The 22,925-nt window shown below is 39.9% G+C and overlaps 1 protein-coding gene across 7 annotated transcripts in view; it reads right to left on the bottom strand.

Moving 5' to 3' along the window:
* CTNND2 (catenin delta 2) overlaps positions 1–22,925 on the bottom strand; it is a 641,797-nt gene that overhangs the window by 407,597 nt on the left and 211,275 nt on the right. Inside the window, exon 1 of one of the 7 annotated variants that reach the window (XM_032182077.1) lies at positions 12,519–12,601. The exons of the other annotated variants lie outside the window; for them this stretch is intronic. The gene's annotated coding sequence lies outside the window, so the exon portion shown is untranslated. Of the gene's footprint in view, positions 1–12,518; positions 12,602–22,925 lie in introns of those variants that run through there. 7 annotated transcript variants of the gene reach the window in all.

The following is a 22,925-nucleotide window of genomic DNA, read 5'->3' as shown; positions in this document are numbered from 1 at the left end:
ATCACCTCCCTCAGCCTGCTGGCAGCACTCCTAATGCAGCCCTGGAGACCGTCAGGCTTTTTTGCTGCAAGGGCACACTGTTGGCTCATGTTCAACTTGGCACCCACCAGGACCCTCTGGTCCTTTTCTGCAAAGCTGCTTTCCACCTGGTTGGCCCCCAGCATGTCCTGGTGCCTGGGATTAAATGGCGCACCCCGTTTTTGCAACGAGACCTACCAAGGTTACTAAGGGAAATACCGTCTCAGGAGCAGAAAACATTGACTAGCCTTTCCAGAGGAGTCTCTGCAGTCCAGAATACACAAGTACTAGTGGCATTTGCAATGCTAAACTGTAAGAATAGAAGAAAGACTGCTTAATTTGCTGGGTCTGCTCTGTTGTCTATTCCTTGCATATTTCAGATTATGTAACCACTTGAGGAGGAAAATGTGAAATCAGACTGATTACTTAGCAAGTGCTGGGAATTTATGAAGTGATTTAATCTTTGGCATAAAAAGGAAGCCTAAATATTTAGTGTACTGAAGTCAGGTTTTTAAGCCAAATTTCATCTCTACCAAAACTTGTATTATTATTGTGTTGGTTTCCCACTCCTAAAGCTTGATTTTTATTCAGTAAAGACTGATTTTTCTTATTACATGGCTGGCAAAGTCTATATGTTTTCCAAAAGCAAAGTCACTTGCATTAGAATGAAAGAAATAATTTAATGGGATGCACTGACTGTACTCACTCCACTCTACTTCATTTCCTCAAACAAGAGGCTGCATTGACTGAGAGAGACACTTATCTGGCTCATGTCCATTGCACAGCAAAGTCATAAAGAGAGAGAAAGGGAGAAAGCAATACAGCCTTCCCTCCCTTGAATACATTCAAAAAAAGTGGGCAGAGACCCATTTGCAACAGTGTTTTGGGATGCATTTGACAGCTACATCAGAAAATAAAGCATCTCCAGCTACTTTATGTACCCCCCTTCCCCTCCCCCAAGAGCAAAACCCCCTACAAGTGTAACACTACTTCAGGGATTTTGAAAAAAATCTAGCTCTTATAAATCAGATCCCTTCCCATTCAGCAGCTTCATATCCCCATACAGCAGAACAGTTCCTCCCTCTTCTTCCAGTTTGTGCTCAACACAGGGAAGTAGTACAGAGCCCTCAGAATCACTCATCCCAGATGCATAAGGCAGTCTCTACATCCAAGAGGAACTACGAAAAACTAACCCTTTTTCTATTATGGAGTTCGGCAACCTCATTATTATCAGAATCTGGGGAAGAATCCTCCTGGAGGCTGTTGAAGTGGGTACCAATTATTTATTTACGAACAGAATTTTAGTTTCATTTGGCAAACTTGCAGAGCATCTCTCAATCCAGGAAAACATGCTTTGGTTTACCTGCTATTGAGTTTACAGGCAGTTTTATGCATGTTACTACTCTGGGCACATTTTCTACCATTCTCGTCACTACGTTTCTCACAAAAAGAGGATGGCAGGAATCTCTGTAGCAATATAGTACCCATTGCTCTCAATACAGAACTTAAGTCAAGATAATTCACAACATTTTACCTAGAAAAATACTCCATAGTTTAACTCCCAATAAAACGGAGGCTACAAAGTTACATATGGTGAAAGAAACTTTAGAAGCAGTCATGGGAGAAATAACACTGGGTTAAAAGGACAAGAACTATGTGTTCTGAACCATAAATTCAAATATTTAGAGCTGGGAAAGCTTTAGATAATCAGATCCAAGACACTGTAACTACTCAAAGTGCCAAATTTAAATGACAACCACCATATGTAAATGATCTAATTACAAACATGAACACAAAATGCTTTGTTGAAAACCAGCAGGAAACGTCTTGAACAGTTTAGAAAGAATAAAAAAATATACTTTAAAAAAATATCACAGTGTATGTAGAATAATGAGGTCTCCTAATAAATACTGAATCTTATTTACTGAAGTTTTGCTGTGCGATTCAGATGTTAATTTCATGCTGCATTAAACGAACGACAGATAAAAACCCCTTTAAATGCTCACATCTGCTTTAAAAAAAAAACTCAGTTTGATACGATTTTGAATTAACCTTACAAAAAAATTGCATTTAAATTTGCAAGCCACAATGACTTATAATTTTTATAATTCTAGTAGTGGGAATGGAGAGAGAAGGGCCTGGAAGACATAGGATAATCTACTCATACCTGCAGACTGACAACAAGACCTTTTGATTATAGGACACCTAGATTCTCCACCAGTTTAATTTATACTTAAACAGGCCTGAAGAACAATGATTAATAACTTAATGATCTAAGGATTTTATTAAAAACAATTAAGGATTTTAATATTATATTGATTGGGTTTGGCCAAAGTTTTATTTTGTTCATTTCAGAGTTGACTACATTCCTGGTGCACACACACAACGGAAAACCAAAGGCAAAAATAATTCAGTTAAATAAACCTATGGGCTTTCAGGCTTTTCTTTTTCCCCCAAGGATGAAGTTTGAAAAGTGTGTAATTTATCTTCTCTCTCTCTCTGTGAAGGTACAAGGTGTCCAGTCTTGTTTTCTCACAACAACAGCCTTCTAGATACCAAAACCACAAAGCAAGCTTAACGTTTAAATAAGTTTGGAAAGAAAGGAAAAAAACAAGAAAGACAAGAAAAAAAATATTAAAGAAAATCAGCAACTGAGACAGTACGCTCACTACATGGCTGCTGCAACAGGTGGACTGTTTTGTAAGATTAGCAGCCTACCATAAAATCCTTCTCCGTAACACAGCGAACCACAACGTGACAGTAGATAAACTCCATTAGAGTGAATTTAAGCACATGTATCCATGTAGACAGAATATCTCAAACATCTGCCCATGTTTTTTTTCTATACTTTGTTGATGCTGCTGTCATCTGGACACATTATCCACACGTCCCCTGAAACCATGTATTGCAATTTCCATCAACTGAAATTACACCTGCTGAAGAGGGCAGAACTGATCGACTACAGCTTCTCCTGCTGTTGAGCTCAGACAAGCTGTTCATGAATTCAGCAGATGTTTTGGTAAACTAGGCCAAACTGATCTTTTGAAATCAATTTTCAACTTCACAAAAAATATATATAAATGCAGAGTAAAAGTCAGTGCTCTTCACAGCTATAAGTTCCCTCTTAGTGCATGCTTCAAAATATCCTCAGGGACCAGCATGAGATGATAACAAAAATACGTAATCAACTGTAATTCCCTAACACGTAGCAGTATTTTTATGTCATGACAGAAAGGCATCTGGAAAGAGTAGGGGCAGTGCAGACCATCAATAGTGACTGAGCTCCCATTGGAAAGGAGGCCAACCTATTGCCCAAAAGTTCCCGTAAAAATCAGAGCACATGCAGAAGCACTTTCATTTCCCTCAGTGTACAGATTTCATTTTTCCAAATTGCCTTCTGAGACTTATTCATTTTTAAAGGGAATAGCATTTTTTCTTAAATAAACTTACTCTGTCATTCGGAAAAATCAATGAGACAACTTCAAGTCCCTGTGCCATCTCAAAATTGCAGCTGATTTCTTCAAAATAATAAAAAACAAAGCCATTTGGTTAAGCTTTCCAAAAACACTGAAAATAAAAGTTTAAAGGAACAATAGTTACACAAGCAGGTTGTGCAACAGCTTGGGTAACATGCCTGTGTCCCAATACAAGTTGCACTGATTTTATGGACAGCATTTCTGTTTTTCAACAGCCAGTATTAATTAGGACACAGATTCTGTGTGTTTCCTGTCATACAAACGTAAAAGTAAGGACAGGAGTCCCTGGCAGGACAAAAGACTTAAAAACAAATCCATTCAGAGTTTGTCCAAAGATATATCCAGAGTCTATTTGGAGGTCACATCCAACCAGGCAATTTGTTTGGCTGCCTTATCTTGCATGCAGGCCACAGCCATCCCTGTTGTACTACTTACTAACAAAAGGAGGTTATTTACAGAAACCAGTGTCTGGACACCTTGCCTCTACATTTATCCAAGCTCATTTCCATTCTGGGGCAGTATAATGCTGATGCTGAAAACTAGAAGTAAGAATAGGAAACAGTAATAATCACTGCTGCCAGACTCTCCGAGCTGAAGCAATGCAGTAGCCCCAAGTTTCTGAACATACTACAGGAAAGAAATGGAATAAAGGGATATTGACAGTCTAAACAATATCATAGATTTTGAACATTCAAAATACTGAATTTATTTCTAGCAACCCAGAAACTAATAGTTGGGATCAATATCTGAATTAATTTTTGTTTTAAAAATCTCAATTACTTTGAAAAAATGTTTGAAAACTCAAAAGTTTACTCTACAAGACACACTTTAATCTGCATGTATTTACAGAAAAAATAAAGCTGCACTCAAAAAAAAAAAAAAAAGTAATTTTTGCATTTGCATTTCTGTTTATGAGCAAACGAGTCTTCACTTATCCCTAGGAGCAAGTTTACTATAGCCATATGTGCAATTTCTAAGCACATCAACAACTAAAAAAGAACACAGAATTCAGTTAAAAAAAAATAACTTCTGCTTTTAGATGAACTCATGCAATTCCCATTGAAAAACATACCATATGCTTCAATACATAACATCAGGCAAGAGAAGGACAGCCCTAAGCCAGAGCAGCCTTCAGGAACTTAGCAAGCCTCATTCATAACAAGGTAGGATGGCAGGAGCGAACACGAGTAAAAGCCTAACAGAGGAAAGGAAGTGGTGCAGCACTGCCAGAATCACTGACACAGTTGGTTACTCCTGATGTGACATGCTTTATTCCTAGTTAAAATTAAAAAAAAAATTAAAAAAAAAAATAAAAAAAAGACAGTAATGTCAAAGAAAATGCTGTTTCTGAAAGTTATATAAGCCAGAGAAGATGACTATCACAGTCAGGAGATCCAGTACAAGTAAGACCACCACGCAGTCTGGCAGACGAGACACCCTTCCAACTGCTCAAGACTTCCTCGATGGTCTCATCAACTATGCAAACACTTCAAATATGAGAACACCTAAAACAACCCCAATATAATTATGATAGCTGCCCTGATGATAGGTTTGTGCTGGTATGGTGTATTGGACACACGCGCCTTACTTGCTGTCACATGTTGCGATTACAAGCGACGGTCTCCTTGTCAGTGCTGTATTTCTGAACCTAAACATGGGCTGGATGGTAATCACCTACAATTACATGGCTGTTTGATGTCTTTGTTGTTTACATACAATAACAATAGTTCACAGTCCAAAACATATGGGATTTGGCTACTAATTCAAGCAGCTAGCATCTTATCCTGTGAAACACTAGCACTTAAGAGCATGCACCTGCAGGAAAGTGGTTGACAAACTGAACCTTAGGCAAAATTATCCCGCCTGTTTGTTTCTCTTAAATATCACCAAGCATGATTTCCACTACAACTCAAAGGCTGAGATGTACCACGTCATTTCAGATGCTGAGGGTATAAATACATAATAGCTTACTCAGTGGTCTATTGGTGTTTCCAGAACCCCAGTACAGGTGACATTTTCTGCAAAGGGAGAAATTCACAAACATAGCACACATGCTCTGGAGAGGTGCTGTTGTTTGTATGCAAATCTTCCCTGACACATGGGGAAACTGACAAAATTTAAAGATCCTGACACAACAGGCTAACAAAGATGCCCTAAACATGCAAGTCTGAGGAAGGCGCTGTAACAGCTTATCCATGAAATGAAATCCTGTAACTTTCAGGTAATGTTTTCAGGTAGTCCTCTGGATAGCGTACTCTTTGAGTGCACAGAAGAACTCCTTCCCAATCTCTTGATCCATCCTACTTTAGTGGAACCTAATATCCAAATGCATACAAGAACACCGGAAAGGTGCTTTGGGTCTCACTCAACATATGGTGATGGATTTGTAAGTCTTGCTGCTTGCTTCCTTCCTTCCGACCATCGATCTCCTGTTAGCGTGCTGTTAAAGAGCAGCAGCCTTTCCTTTGGAGTTAGAAGGATTGATCTCTGAGCTGGAAGTCTGAACAAAAAACAGACCCCGAGAACCTTTTAAAGGATCTGCATATTGTTTAGCCTCCTTTGCCCTCCCTGAAGTCTAGACTTATCTTCAGGTCCAGCACAGAGCTACAACTACAAAGCAAGTTAACTTCTGGCCCAGCCAGCCACCTGGAAGTGAGCACTTAGCACCTCAGAACGAAGGAAAGCATGCCTGAGTTAAAGTCCTACACATACCATAACTTAGTGACAATATATGACATTCAGCTCCTACAGTATTTATTACGCACTGCACAGGTTCATATGATAATTTAACATTAAATTAACGATGTAATTTTAAATTACTGTTAAGCACTGTGAAAATAACACACTGTCAAAGTAAAAGGTACTGTGAACAAAAGTGTTAGGAAGAGTGTTTTGTGAAATGTTAGTCTTCAAAGGCAACTTGTGGAACGAACACAGCATTACATGCACGTTCTAGGTAAAATTCTTATTTAAATGCAGAGCTCATTTTGATATTGTTTACATTTATGTAAATCTGCACGGTATATAAATGTGCATGTGCTTTTAAACAACTGCAGAACTTTATTTAAGAGGGACATTGGCACTTGAAAAGCCCTGTTATGGGTACACTTTAAAAGAGAAAGTTTTTCTTGTTTAAATATTTATTAGAATAAATTGCATAGGGTACCTAGAGCAATAGCAAAATAATAGCTGAAAAGCTAACAAAATAATAGCTATTTAACCTTGGAAATAATATTAGAACAATGGTCTTTAAAAAAAGAAAAACAAAAACAAAACAACCAGCACCACAATAAAACATGGATTGTCTGCACATCAGTAAATGCAGCTATCTGTGGTAATGAGATACTGGAGATGCATTCTGATCTGCTCTAAAAATGGATGTGAGAAACACCCAGAGTTGAAGCCCTATGACAAAAATGAATGAAAAATCTATATACTCCATTATGTTATACTGAAAATAATTTCCTACCCCTGTAACTACAATTTCACTACACTTCATGTTTTGATTGTGAATGCACAGCATCTCTTACAGAAGCTCTATTACTTCTGATGAAAATTACTAGCATTACAGTACCAGAGCATCCAGGCTTAAAGTAAATGGAGTCAAAAGAAGGAAATATGGTTAATGCAAGGGCTACTCGATACCAGTTTTATACTACATACGAGGATGTGAATAGTTAGAATAAAACTGCTCTATATTATTTTCTATATGCTTGTTCAATTAATCATTTAGAAGAAAAAAAAAAACAACAACTATTAATCTAGTCCTAGCACCACCATATCACTTATTGGGAATTATTTTTTAAGTATCTGTTCATTGTAAAAATTAAACTAAAACAAGTCAGTCTTTGAAGCATTACAAATGTTGAGCCCATGCTTTTCTACTGTGATGTCTAACCTCATTACTGTTTAGAAGGAAACAAACTTGATTAGGATGCTGAAAGAGTTAGTTAAAATGTTTTTTAACAGTTTATACACAAAATACATTTTTTGTTCTTTTAACCACATCTTTCTAGATGAACAGCTTCGAGCAATTTTTGTAGATAAAGCTGGTGATATTTCCTCCTCCACAGGTTATACCAATATGTGATTTCATTCCGTATGCCCGAAGTCACTTAAAGCAGCTGTGCATTTGCTGAAACAACGTCACACTAGAAGACCTATGACCCCTGAAAGCTCAGGTAAGTTTCTTCCACAGCTGGAAGCGTACCATAAAGCAACCCAGCACAGACCTACCTTCTCCAGGTCAGTTAAGCTGCACTAACTTCAGTAGATCTCATTATCTTTTTTTAAAACCATCTGAGAACTTGTTCTGGCTTTTATCGCAAGTCACTGATTTGGTTAGAAAAGAAAGCACTGGAAACAAATTAAAAATATATTCTTTGACCCAGCAGCCACAGGTTTCCTCCTTAACGGCACTGAATTTCACATGAGAACCAAGGGACAGTTCCCTCCCAAGCTAATGGCAGGGACTAAACTGATAGAAGCTTTTTTGAAGGACTCACAGGGTAAGTCTGAGCATCAGTTACGTGGAAAGTTTTCTAAAAATTGTCATAGCCTAGGAGTATTTGGCTGTGCACAAATAATGGCTTCCAGCATTAGGAAAGACAAAAAAAAATATGTCGCTGGCCAGTGCAAGCTGAAGAAAAGGAGTACAGCCCGAGCATGAAGAGAACTTAGAAAACTCACACTGAGCCATTTGTATGCTCAACACTCCATCTGAAATGTGGCCACTGAATTTTTTAGCACATCCAAACCAGATGAGTCAGCTGTGGAGCCAAAGGAAAACCGCTCTGAAACCAGAGCAGCGCTGATGCATAACACTTCATCCTTGAAGGACAGAAGAAAAAACTTTAAAAATCTTTTTTTAAACCTCTGCTATCAGATCTTTTAAAATTATTTTTCTGCACTCATTGACAATTTATCATCTCTTGCAGAACTTAAAAGTTTTCCAAGTTATAAGTTTCTTGCTTGTTGACCAAAATGTGAGAACGAACAGCTTTGACAGTCCAAAAGAAAAACATTACAAGGTTTGTGCTATCACTGGGGCCAGTGATAAAATATTGGCCCATCTTAAGATAAGCCACTAAAATAATAATAATTATTAAAAAAAATATATGTAATATAGCCTCTTCACTTCTATGTTATTATCTACGTTTTAGCCAAAAGTACCCCTTTGATATTATTGATGATGGATGAACTTTCATATCTATGCAAGAGAATGTTAGATTTTGGCATCACTTCAGCATGCTTGTAATCTTCAGCAATTCAGAAAAGTTGAAGTTATACACATTGAAAAGGGAACCACGTCAGCTAAGGTAAGAAATCAAGATAGAACTGCCTATAAATACTGAAACTATAATACTAATAAATTCACTCAACACCAAAAGAATGAGGGGACCAAGAGACAGAGGCTAACTCGACCGTGTTTTACCTTAGAATTACCACAAGGAAACTGAAACATGAAGATGCAGAGGTTTCACGAGTACGAGATGAGCAACTGCACAACCAAGGCTGACAGGAGGATGCTGTTGTTTCCTGTGCAGTTTGCTGGGCCACGCTGCGGGCTGGACAAGCAGCCTACCTTTCTCTCACCACAGCATAGAGCTAGAAAGCAAACTATGTACTAGAAAGCAAAGACATCTGCCCGCAGTTCCCAAATGAACGATTTGCTACCACTCCAGGCACAAATATCCTTAGACAACACTTGTACAACCCTAGGAGAATGGTTATAGTCAATATAAATCTTTATTACATGATCAAATTATCTTAGCACATGCCACACACACACTCACTGATGATGCTATTTAAACAATGCAAGCCTCCTTTTAATGAAGACAAAAATCAATATTCATCACTATCAGAGAAATGAAGGCCACAGCAAGACAATACACAGTGACATTTTCCTCAGTGCCAGGTCATCATCAAAGGATCTAATGTTATATCTCACTGTTTCAAATGTTATCTGTTTCAGTGCCTAAGGCTTCAGCAGCGGCTGTCACTGAACGCTCATTTCATCCTCTTACAGCGTTTCTTAGCTCAGCAGGGAGAAGCATCCAAACTCTTAGCATCTCCAACAACTTCTACAGCTGTGGAAGTTGTTCAGCTTCAGGATATTTCAATCCACTAAGAAGGAAACTTTTAGCATTGGTCGAAGCACAAGTTTTAAACAACATGGATAATTCACAGGCACTATACTAACTATACTTTATGCTTTTTTCCTATCCACTCCAAAGTTTTGATCTGCCCCGCTTCACTCCTCTGCTGTACAACCAGGGCCCTGAGCTGAGCAGCATGGTCATACAGCGCAAATTTAGAGGGTGAGGTGCAGGGTGTGCGGGGAAAGCCTTACCCTGACTGGCAGCCAGCTGTGTTTCCCAGGGCTTTTTCTTCCAGATCCTGAAAAAACAGAGTTCGGTAGCATTTGCTATGGACTGAGACAGATTCACAGCTCTGCAGCCACACAGGGCACATGTTCAAAGCTGGGAAAATGAGGTGCCCACCTTAAGTATCAGGCAAGCTTTTTCACAGGCAGATTAATGGCATGGCCACACTGAGAGCTTCATGCCAGAGGTCGAGACCTCTGGAAGAAGCTATTCCTAACAGCGTGAACTGCTGCTAGCACTCTTCTGAAAGGACCTCTTTGAATCTCAAAAAAGAAGTATTTGAAGTTTCTCATTAAAATGTTCCCAATTATTTCCTACAGTACTGATCTCTAAAAAAAAATAAAAAAAAAAAAAATTCAAGAAAACTCTAATAAAAGAATGACCAATTTCATACACCAGATTCAAATGTAGGGCTAGCAGCGTCCATCAGATGCACTGTTTACTCCCCCATCCGAACACCCAACCTGATAGCAGCATGTTACATCTTGTGTTAGATCAAGGCTCGCCATTCCATTTTCTGTTACTTCTATCTAAGAGAGAGAAGTCCCTAATATAATTAGGATACTGGCAAGCATTCAGCTTACACACATATTTATATACATACATGCACGCACACAAATGTAGAAAGCGTATCATGGACCCACTGCACAAAAAGCTATGTAAAATAGGGAACAAGTTTCTACTGTATAAAAGTATCATACTCAAAAAAAAAAAAATGTGTCAAGACCTAATTTAGTAGGTTATTAGGATGAGTTTTTCCTACAGGCAGACAGCAGTTTTATCACATATCTGTCAGTTATCTTTGGGTCCAACAAATAGAAGACTAAAGCAGCAACTAGAAGACTGAACATTTTTGTTTGTTTGTTTTCTTTTTTCCATAAAAAGAAGTAAAAAAAAAAATATAAATGATACCTTCTGCTTATGACTACTTTAATGAAGGAGTGCCTAAGCCACTGATACATTATTAGTTTCTACATAAACAACTTCCACCTGTATAATAAAAATCACTGAAGTGAGTCCAGCTTTGCCTTGAACTTCCAAAAAAAAATCAAGATATACATATGGTTGAATTAGTACAGTTACTCAGAAATCGGTGGAGTAATACTAAAGATAAATTTGACCCATTATCTACCTGCAAAGCACAAATGAATAATGCAAATGTGCATGCAAAGGACCATGAAGTCTCTCAGCTTAGCAATGCATTTAAAATGTATCACTAACTTTCAGCTTCTTGAAATATTTATCAGCTGCACTGGGTTCCACAGAGAGTGCACTCGATTAGGGACTTCACCCAATTTGGATTTCTACACCAGACTCAGGGGATTTTAGAAAAGGAGTCTGAAACCAAACCCTAAGGCAATGTCAGGTCCTTCACTCCTGTCAGCACGCCCTGCAAAGTCCCTCACTACCCAGTGCTGGTTCGCCTCAGTGCCCACCCCATATCCCACCAGACTGGGGTCTCCACACTTTGCGTTTCAGAGCAAGGGAGAGGAGAATGGGACGCTTCTCATGTACAGAAAGCTGTATGCAACCTGAACTCGGAACTAGCTTGGAACAACTGGGCAAAGCATTTACACTACTGAATGCCTGTCAAACGCTGATTTAGTTTCACCAAACTTCTTTGAGATAAAATTATTCCCTCATCTTGTAGGGATTAAAATATGCTCCAGAATATACTATTAAAAAAAGAAAAAAAAAGAGGGGAAGGGCAGGGAGAGAGCAGAGCAGAAACCAGTCCTTACCTTAAGACTGAGCAATAAGGCTAGTTTAATCTAGAAAGCTTTTTGTTTCTAACAATATCTAACCCCCACAGCAATACCAAAAGAGAATTAAAAATGTATGTTTGATTCAGAGCTTTTGGAAGGTCCATGCTTATTCATTTAAGCCAAAAATCACACTCCCCTAATTAACAGTATTAATCCACAACATACTTTTGCAGTATCTCGAGTCAATACCTAGAACCAATCTATTGCTATGTGCACTTTTTTTTGTAGTAAGTATTAGGCACAGGGGGATTCGTTTTTCTCTCAAGCATTTCAGGTATTTTTCTTGAACTCGGCCAGAAGGTGAGGCCAGTAAGTGCCCTGTTACTTTACACGCAGACCCGTGTCAGAAAAGGCTGCTTGAAGTGTTTCACGCAACTGACTTGAACGTGAAATTAAATTAGTTAGCTCCTGGAGCAGGCAGCCACATCGCCCTGGGACTTCAGCAGCACCAGGTGAGCTGAGCAGGTCATAACCACGCATCGCTTTCATTAATCTTCTGTAATGAGTTTCGAGTCAGCCGACCCCTCTACGCTTCGGTCTGCCTGGAAAGCTCGCTCAGGACTTCGAGGTTACACAGAACTACGAGGAACGCAACTCACTCCCACTTAATATTACAGTCTGACAAGAAAGAAGAAGGAGATATCAATCTCGTTGGACACATCGCTGTTTATTGAGCAGCTTTTATTGGCTAGAAGCGCACAGCAACAGGTCCAGAGCGCCCAACTTGGCAGCGTCCCCCGGCCGGGACAGGCAGGGCGAGCGCGGCACAGCCACAGCCCCAGCCCCAGCGGGCTCCAAAATGGACGCCCCGCGCCCCCTCCGCCCCGCCACCGCCGCCTCCCCCCGGCCGGAAGCCGCCCCCAGCCCCTTACCTGCGGCGCCCGCCCGCCCGCAGCGGCTTCAACCCTGCAGGGCACGGCGCCGCCGCCAGCTCGGAACCGCGGCGAGGGCACGGCCGGGCATGCCCGGGGCAGCAGCGGCAGCAGCGGCAGCAGCGGCAGCAGCGGCAGCAGCAGGAGCAGCAGGAGCAGCGAGGCGCCCGCCCGCCCCGCCGGCTGGGCCGAGCGCAACCAGGCACAAAGGTCGCCATGGCAACAGCGCGCGTGCCCCCGCCGCGCCGTGCAGGCAGCGTTTCATCACCCCGCTGAGCCCCGCCCTCCAGCCCGCTTAGCCACGCCCATCACAGCGCCGAGCCACGCCCATCGCTCCGCTGAGCCACGCCCACCGTCCCTCTGCGGGCAGCCCCCCGCCCCATCATGGCGGCGTGCCCCGTAATGGCGGCGTGCCCCTTGTGCTGCTCGCCCCCTCCGGGCCCTCGAGGCGGCACAGCCTGGAGCTGAGTTCACCACAAGCTGGGTGGTTTGGCTGGGTGGTCCCCATCGTGTGAAACGCCGTGTTCAGGGCGCTTGCTGCAGCTTTTCAACTTGGTGGAGTTCGCCACATGCAGCCATGAATCTTTTCTCTCAAATCACTGATTCGTAGCGTAGTTCATAAAGTACACATGAGTCATAAATCATACAATCATATCGTAAATTCATAAAATTCAACTGAATTATATCACCTACATTTTCCCTCAACTAACTGTACACTTAGCCAGCAGCACTCGCCATCGCTCGTGCCCACACCCTCATGAGCACACACAACCCCAACAGACGAGGCTACAAGGCGAGGGCCACCTGCCTCTCCCTTCCATCCTGCCCTCGGCCCCAAGCCCAGAGACAGCTGCCCATGCAGGACCCTTCACACCCATCCCTGCAGGCCTGCACTGCCTCGCCCGGCAGCAGGAGATGCTGAAGAAGGCACCAAGGCACAAGAGAAATGGTTGACGGATTCCCACAAACTCCCGACAGATCGCTGGGGATGCGGTCGCGGTTGGGAAAGCTTATTATGGGTCTTTGGAGAGAGAGGTGCGAGCGGGTAAGCGATTCAATTATTCTGCTCAAGTCGAAAAGGCTTAGCTTGCTCCCAAGGATTTCCTGCTCAAGTGCCTTCTTCGCGCTGCACATCTCAGTTGGCCGACATCTACGCAATCTGAATGCTGGAGGATAACAGCTATTTGATTATTTTGTATACAAGGTTCTTTCACGAAAAACAGCCTTCCCTTTCTTTCACAGAAATACGAGCTTCATATTCAAATATTTCATCTGAATAAAACTGCATCAGCTTAGACTCCAAAATGAGCACTTCTCTTAATGATGCTTTTAATGAAAGTAAATGTACTCATTTTACTTAAAAAATAAAATAAAATCACAGTACATACTCTTCATTATTTGCTGGCAATGTTTAGCTAAAAGGCTGACGGATTAGACTACTTGCATTTTAGCCTTAAAAAATAATTAAAAAATAAAGAAAAAAATAAATCCAGATTTTCAAGAAATAGCTACTTTCTACTTACAAAGTAGAAAAGTAGTCCCCTTTTCTGAAACATGATGGTCAAGTGCCTACCATCATCTATCAATCAACAACTTGTACCATTAGCGACTGGGAGTCATAAAATTTCAGTGTGCATTTCAGTAGTCTTCTCTTTAAATGTCACAGTGGAGCTGAGGTCAGTTCTGCCTCATTCTATTGCACACCGGGTATGCATTTGAGAAGGAAGAGCGACATTTCAGGGTCTGAAGAAAATAAACAACCAGCGCTGACTCTGTTTCTACCAGCCTTCCCTCAGATAAATCCACCCTCCCTGGGGCAGGGGTGAGCACAGGGGTTCCCCAAGCCCCCCAAAAAGGGGTCAGAGGGAAGAAAGGAAAGTGACTAAGCAGGCTCAGACGGGCACCTGGGCTTAGCATTAAGAACTTCTTTTAAACACCCAAGGAGGCCAATGCACTAACGGAACAGGATGCCACCAGCTGTTTCTCCCAGAAACTTTTGGAAAGAGAAATCACGACAATTAACTGTATTTCTAAAATTCCGAGGATGTAAAATGTTGCTGGGGGCAATGGATGGAAAATACCTTGTAAAGCCCTTTATTTTAGCTCCCAAATTGCAAACATACTGGCTTCCTTGTAACTCTGCCAAGCTGTAAGTGTCACTTAAGGAGAACAATGGAACAATTTATTGTTGTTCTCTGTTGCTGCCTAGGATGTAGAAAGGAGATTGTTTATGATAAATTAAAGGTCACAAATAAATGGCAATTTAATAGAAGAAAATCTACTCCACATGAAATAATATCTCCAAGGGGTAATTAATTATGCAGCAGTCTGAGCACGTTCTGTTTCATTGAAACATTGTGAATGGCCATCCTGTTTCATTTCAATGTGCTAATATGCATCACTGTCTCAGAAAAGCTCTGCTGGAAAAAGAATGCAACGGGCACTGGAAAGTCATTGCATCTATTGCAGCAGTACACAGAGCATGCAATCTAGCAGTATATTTATTAGAGAAATTTATTATGACTATCAAATACAGAGGGATCTCACTCTTGTTGCAGAGGTCAATGATTTTGAGTAAAAATGGATTGGCACTGAATCATGAGAGGGCTGTTAAATATCTGAAATTTGCACAGATTGCAATCTTGATGTAACCGGATCCTATCTCATATAAAACTGATTGATGAAAGTGGAAGAAAGCAATTTTTATTCTAAATCTATATAAGCCCTTCACGTTGTTAGAAAACATACTTTTTTCTGGATCACAATAATTCGTTTAATTTGGTCGGATCCTTAAGTGCTTTGTTGATGTTTGACTTCAAGATGTGTGACTGAAGATGTGCAAACTTTGAGAGTTTGGACAAGGAGAAATAGCAGGAAATTCTATAATGTATTTTAGGCTTTCTACTAATACTCACTGCCCTTAAGTTGGTATACTGAGATTGGAGCTTAGATATGTGTGCAGGATTTTTCTCTTGCTTATGCAGCATAAGAATGGTTCTTTCTAAATCATTACACTGACATTCACTTCACTGACACTCATTTTAAATCAACATAAATGCACGTGCCCATCTTCTTCACACTGATTCTTTAGGAATAAGTTCCAACATCTCCAGACATCTAGAGTGTAGCAGCCAGATGCATTCTTTATAATTTGAATGGAAACCAACAACATTCAAATCTACATTTTTTAAGAAGAGTTAAATCTGTAAACATTTCAAGGGAGCAATACTAAGGCCAGAGTTAAAGGTTAGCTTGCGCTTTTTCCTTTATGTGTCTAGTAAGCCAAGAGGATGCATACATGCAAAAAATTGCTGTGCAAAGCAGAAATAAGATTACTACACTTAAAACCACATAAATATTTACTGAACTAATTTCATATGGAGTTCTGTTCTTTTTTGTTGTTGTTGTTTCCTGTCTACTAAATCCTTTCTAGGGCACATTTAGCTGTTCTTCTGCTTGACAGTCTATGCATATGTAGGCAGAGACTACTCCAGAATCACTCCTCTCTCTCTACTACCATTTTCTGTTTTGTGACATTAAAGCTATCATGAAACAACACTGCAATTACTGCAAAACTTCAGATGCTTTCCAAAGACTCAGACCTATGTCCCATTTTTTCTGGTGCTTTATTGAAATGTATGTTTTGATTTGAGGTTAACAAAAACAAACAAGGTTGTTGTGTTGTACTGTGTATGGTGACTCTGTGGACCCCTACGATATCTATTGCATTGCATACTCTGCTCAGTCAAACAGTATACATAGGGAATTTTGTTCTTCCGTTAAAAAAGAAGAAAGCCTTTTTCATGGTCTGAATAGAAAGTAATATACAACATTTATTTCCACCAACTTCCACTCTTTATGTACTGCAAAACTAATGAATAGCAGAATTATTTTAAAAAGATACTATAGGGCAAGCAGTCTTTAAAACTTACCCTGTTACACTGTCTGTGGGAACAATCACTTCACTGATTTTAAGAAAGAAGAGAAAATGTCTAAGCACTAGAACATATTCTGCTAAAACTAGAAATTCTCTACCATTTTGTAACAGCTAAGCATTCCTGAAAGTTCTTTCACAGACAACAAAAACTTTGCAGAATAGGAGCCACATTGAAGCAAGCCAATAGAAAACAAGACAATTTGAAAAGGGTTGGGCACATCCATGACTTGCTGGTACCCAGAAGTAAAACTCAGTCTGACTCCAGTTGTAACAGATGGGTGGCAATCAGAGTTACTATGGAGAGCTAGCGCTTATGGAAGTGCTGTTCTCAAACCCCGACTAACTGGGATAGTGGTGATTTCTGCAAGTTACAGAAAAAGGTTTTCTGGATATGCTGTTCAGAAAATGTTTGAAAAACAAGATTTACAACTAAAATTTCATACGATCTTTCTGGATTTCTCATGGCTATACAGTTTAATTGTATTTCATGCATATGGTTTTAAAGGTAAGGATATGCAATCAAATTTGTGCAATCTGCTAAGGCACCAGTAGAACATACAACATTTATTATAATGAGAAATCATATATCATTGGATTTCTCTTGCACACACACACACATTCCATTTCTACAATTCACAGAATTGTGTTGTGTTACTATAAGCACAAATAGGACCAGTTTGTAGTTTGAAATTTGTCAACAATATTTCCTCTCATAGTTAAAAAAGAAGAAAAACGGCATACCAGCAGGCACGACTGCTGGTTAAGTCTCCAAGAATGACTCGGTAGCCTGTTGACTGCATCAAAAAAATCCACCCAGCAATGCTGAATACCAAGCACTGGCATAAGAAAACTACCTGTTCACTTTAGTTTCACATCAAAAAGGTGCTAGTAAAGGTTTTCTTATCAACCAAAATCTAATTATCCGTGCTGATTCAGAGTTCAAGGCCTCATTTCATATCTTTCTGACACATACTGCTAGCTCAAAATACTAGAATGGAAAAAGAAACATCACATCACAAACAATGAAAGGCTTTCTTTTCCCCTGACTAGCAGTATTATGCTGAACAATTGACAAAGAAGGGGTGCAGGAGTACCCACAATGAATGATCTTACACACTAGCAGAGGATGCCCCCTTGTTAGAAGTGCTGTTCCAGGAGACCAGTATTTTGCACAATCACAGGAAATAAAAGACAGGTGCTTCTTTCACAAGTGCATTCATAATACATCTCACCTCAACAACAGATTTGTCACAGTAGCAATATGGAGCCATGGAAAACCAAATTAATGAGAGGATATGCTTCACTGTTAAAATCTTAGAGGACTGGGTGATATGTGCTATTTAGCCATTAAATACAGGACTATTTTTTTTTTTTTTTAAGTTAAAAGTTATTCTTCAAATAAAGGAAACTTCGAAGTTACTTTATGTAATAGTAAAATAAGTTCTATGGGGGAAAAAAGAGGGTATATTGAAAAAAAATCAATATTAGAACTAACAAATGGAACGTGAAAATGTATTATTACAGTGGTGTACTGCATGGCTAGTGTGATGATCAGTGGCAAATAATTTATCACCACAACACAAAACAATGTCTGTAACCTAATTCCACTTACTACTCCTTGTTTGATGTATACAAACAGCAGGTATAGTTCAACACCTGTGATGCTGAAGCTTTGTAATAGTCAAACGTTGTGATGGGCTTTCTATCAAACGAAAATGAGTTCAAGAGCCAAGGGGGCATTTTGAGTCTGCAGAACAAGCACACTGTAGCTTCATGTGTCATAACAGTCTTGCACAAAGTCACTTCTTCAGTCTCTCAGTCACTCCAAACAAGCAGAAAGCTTTTAAAGTCTGACTTTGTGTCACAAGGCAAAGAAGAAATACATCCTTTTATCTGGGAATTCATCTCTGACCAGGAATAAAGACTTGCTGCTCACAACAGGTTATCTTCCTTTTCTTTCTGAATATAAACCTATTCTACTTGCCTGGTGGCATGAGCCTGCTATTTGCCTCCAAAAGGATCTTGAAAATGAAGGTATGCCTTTTGCCAAAGAACATGGTACAATGTAAGAGACGAGAACAAAGGTGAAATTCTGTATGGAGAACAAAGATTTTGGTTTTCAAGTAAACCTCAGCGTATACGGATCAGGAGCTAGTAATCAAAAACGTAACGGAAATCCATGATGGAGGTGGACAGTACTGACAAACATGCTTTTAATTAGAAAATACTTTGTGTGTCAATTTTTAAATTAAGAAAATCAATCAGAAGTGAAGACGTAGACATAGCAGCATGCAGAAGCAGCAGAAGTAAGTACAGCAGTGAGAAGCTGAGAAATCAATTTGACCTTTAGTCAGAAACTTTACCAGCTCTGCAGAAATAATACTTTAAGCAAATAGTCCTAAAACAGGTCGAATTACTAAGCAAGCATGGGAATTCAAAATCGTCCTAAACTCTGGCCTACCTGTATCAGTAAATCCTGCTGCTCTGGAAAACAGAGCCTTCCAGGATGCAGCTGCAGCTTGGTAGGAAAGCAAGAATAAGTAGGAGCTCTACAGGAAAGCCAAATTCTGTGTTCAGTTCAATTACCAAGCAGATGTAACTAAAATTTTAGAGGGAAAATGGAAGTGTTTTTAAGGTCAAAGATGAGGGAAAAAACAGGAGGAGGGTGTGAGGGAGTAAAAAAGCCATTTCAGGCTTCTCTTTTGATAGCTTCAATACTCTACTTTTTGAAAATGTCCACATACTGCTTTTTTTTTTTTTCTTTTTCTTTTTCCCCATGTATATTTAAAACGTACATTATGAAATCATTGGGCACAGACATAATGTTAACAACTTCTCTTTTTTCATGCAAAATTTCTTTGACAGCTTGGCATATAGTTAATCACTTTTTAAAACTGAATGCACCCCAACACAGAGGACCTAATTTTCCAATCTGTCATCCAGAATTTGTCATTAACAAACTTTACAAAACAGATTAAATACTTCATATTTTTTTCCCCATGCTTGTGGCTTGGCAATGGGCTGAAGAAAATGTGTATTTCCAGCAAGATTAATGAGTAATTATTAGTTGAGATTAATCTGTTATACAAATTTAATGGATTTCTATATTGGTTGTGCAAGTTCTCAGAACAAATTGATGAATGATTGCTACAAATGAAAATAAGTTAACCTGATCAGAAGGAGTCATGGAGGCTAAGGAAGAAAAGGAGAACAGGTAAAAAGCAGGGAGTGAATCCAAGGTTCAGAAAGCTATTTATGCCATTGATACCAACAGAAAAGAGAGAAAAGCACTCATTAATGACTGAACCCACCGTTCCCTTGGGGGTGACAGACTCATTAACCTTTGTGAGCAATCCTATCAGGTACAAAATAAATCGATTTCAGAGAATTATTTGGGAAAACCACGACTGCTTGGCTACTGGGATTTTAGTTCAGGCTTTTGATCAGAGAGAGGCAGAGGTGTTATTTCCTCTGAAAAACACAAAGTGCACCTGGTTCACAAGTTTTATTAAGGATATAATGTCTTAGTGGGACAGGAAGATATGGAACTATACTCACATAATTTAATAGCAGATATTCAAGGCCTCAAATACTACTATTTAAAAATTATTTACAGAAAAAACAAAAAGCAAACAAAAAAAAAAAAACAAAAACAAAAACAAACCTGTTATGTATGCTCAAGAGAAAGCAAGCAATTTGGCCAGTGACTAAAAGACTTAAACTTTTCCAAACATCCTCTAGTCAATCATACTTTCACTCTAATAACTTACTTACAGGTGCTATATTTAGATAATATCCTTCCCACACCACCAACTTCACTCTGCAGGTCCATCATTCTCCTCTCTCAATATCTCTTTCATTACCTTTTCCTTCCCTTTCACCCATCTCACCTCTCTCTTCAGGCCAGGCCCAGTTCCCCCAAGAAACAAAACAAAAATACCAGCAACCATCTGCAAGCACACCCTTCTTTCTACTTCTGTGCTATCTCTTTTCCTGCCCCTAAAATGAACTTAAAAATATTTTGGAGTGAAAAAACACCTACAGCCCTTTCTGTTTATGCTGTCGGAGCCTATGTTGCAAGTAGCTCACAGCGTGGTAAGCATGAATAGCAGCAGCAAGAGCTATACATCGCTTTCAGTCTAACTTGCTTCCTATCCACCTCTTTACACTTCAAAATGTAGCACAGGGCAATCAGTGCCTCAAAACCTTTAGACCCTCCCCTACACGCAACCACCCCAATGCAGGGTGGCCTGCCAGCCAGACACAGCGCTGCCCGCTGCAACACTGTATGGCCTCAGCGCCCACAGGCCCAGTGCCTCCATTTTGGCTCAGCCTGGGCCTGCAGCGCTGTTGTCAGCCCTCCCTGGGGAGCAGCAGCCTTTGGGCAGACAAAGGTGCCCATGACATGGGCAGGGCAGCAGCCCCACTGCACCTCTTCTGTGTCTGAAAGGTGCAGAAATTGTGTATAGGCAACACGCATCGCTGCATAAAATATCCTTCACCCCACCTCTACTTGCCCCGCCAGCCCTGAGTAACATTGACGTAGTGGATGAGAATTTTTCTGCGCACAGGGTACTCCTCCACTCTACTTCCTTCACCCACTCCACAAATTTCAAGAGATTTTGGTCATGTCGCCTCTTCCCATGCAGGGATATAAATTCGTTGCCTCCTTTCTGTTTTTGGCAACATCTTGCAAGAGCTTCTGCATGTGACCTGACCCATGCTGAGCTGTCTGTCAGCCTTTACACCTTGCCTGGGAGTGTTAAAGTCAAAATCTGCATCCAGGCTTTTAGAGAAGCTGCACTTGTGGTGAAATGTTTGTAGCTGTTACCGATTCAAGATGATGATGGCAAACACTAGTGGAAACGACCTACAATAACTAATGGGACTGGTCTAAATACTTACTTAGATACTTGACACCATGTTATCTTTATAAACTGGAAGATGCAAAGTTGCATGTTGATCCACATAAGAGCTTGGACTGACCTATGTTAAAAATATCACCTGGGAGTGGGCGAGGAAAGGCAGCAACACATTTCCCAGAATGTCTTACTAGAGAAAGAAAGCAAAGCCTCCTAACAAGTACTTCTGCTGGCTGTATAAATTTCCAAAAAAGAATGGCTATAATCTTCCTTAACTCATGCCTCTTGAAACATCTTTAAAATACTTGACTTTTGGATTAATCCTGCTTAGGATTTACAGTACATTGTACTACCTGTAGCTGTAGGTGATTCAGCTTTCTAGCTGTAGTAATACAGCAAGACTTATAACCATTAAAAAGTTGTGTGTTTTTTATGAAAAAGATTTTTTTTTCTCATTCAGAATAAAACAAACTGCCTTCTCAGCCACCTTGAATCTTAAGCAGATGTAAATATGTGATGGTCATAATTGATAATCATATCTATGTTTCTGCTTCTTCACGTTAATGAAGACAATGAGAAAACAAGGAAAGGTTCAGTTAAAAGAAAAATCTTTTGCCAGCTGTACAGCACTAAGTACTGGAATAAAGTCAGTATGGAGATTAATTCACACTACTTCATAAGCCTAAAAAAAATTACTGAGCCTGTGGGAACATAATTGAAAGCAGTCAGTAAGGAGAGCATAGAGCCTAGCAAAGCTCTTTCACCAGCTCCCATAACATGTGGGATATTAGCTATTAGTGCTACTTCAGGAAATCACAACCAAAAGCTCAGGGGGGAGGGCTTGTTGCCTTGCCTCATAAGCAGTCTTTCACTGAACAAGACTAAGACTTACAAATGATGTCTTAGATGTCAGGATTATTCCTTAAACTCTTCACCAATTCACACACAACTCTCATTTGGGGGAGTCCATCGTTGGCTTTGAAACGTCTTAGGGATCTGACACAAAGGACTGTGTAGTAATAGAGAAAAACATGAATGACTAAATCTAAGTCATTCAGAAAGGGTGAGGCATTTTCTGGCCTTTCTGTCCCATCATGGTAGTTGTTACTCTTAATGCATCAAAAAGCTGGGTAAAGCAGTAGGCAGCACTTAAAGCAGAACACAAGGCTAGCTGCAGAATGTGTTTGCTTGTTTTGCTTTTTCCAACTCTCTGCAACCTAACATTTAGAAGCTATTTTTGTTATTCTGCCTTTTCCAGTCTTTTTGCCCTGCCTCTCACAGCTTTTACTTTTTCTATTAGAGTTCCTCTAATTATTTTCCTGCATCCTAAGTTAAAGGCAAGTATTCTATTCCTTCTTTTAAATTTAAAATAGTATAACATTCACATGGAAGACTAGTTACAATGCAATACTCTTTTTTAATTAGGACAGCTGCTTCACAAATCTAATAAATTATATTACACTTAAAAATGCCAGGTAGTTTTTCAATTCAGTATTTTGCACAAAACAAAGAAACCCCTAGCATATTACTGAGTACCTAATTACAGAAAAAAATGTCTGTGGCATAAAAGATTCAAAGAATCTTGCTTATAAGCCTAAATGTTTTGTC

Source organism: Aythya fuligula, chromosome 2 (assembly GCF_009819795.1).
Source record: "Aythya fuligula isolate bAytFul2 chromosome 2, bAytFul2.pri, whole genome shotgun sequence".
Classification (NCBI taxonomy): Eukaryota; Metazoa; Chordata; class Aves; order Anseriformes; family Anatidae; genus Aythya; species Aythya fuligula.
The sequence above is the reverse complement of the archived record's forward strand: the minus strand, read 5'-3'. Positions and strand labels throughout refer to the sequence as shown.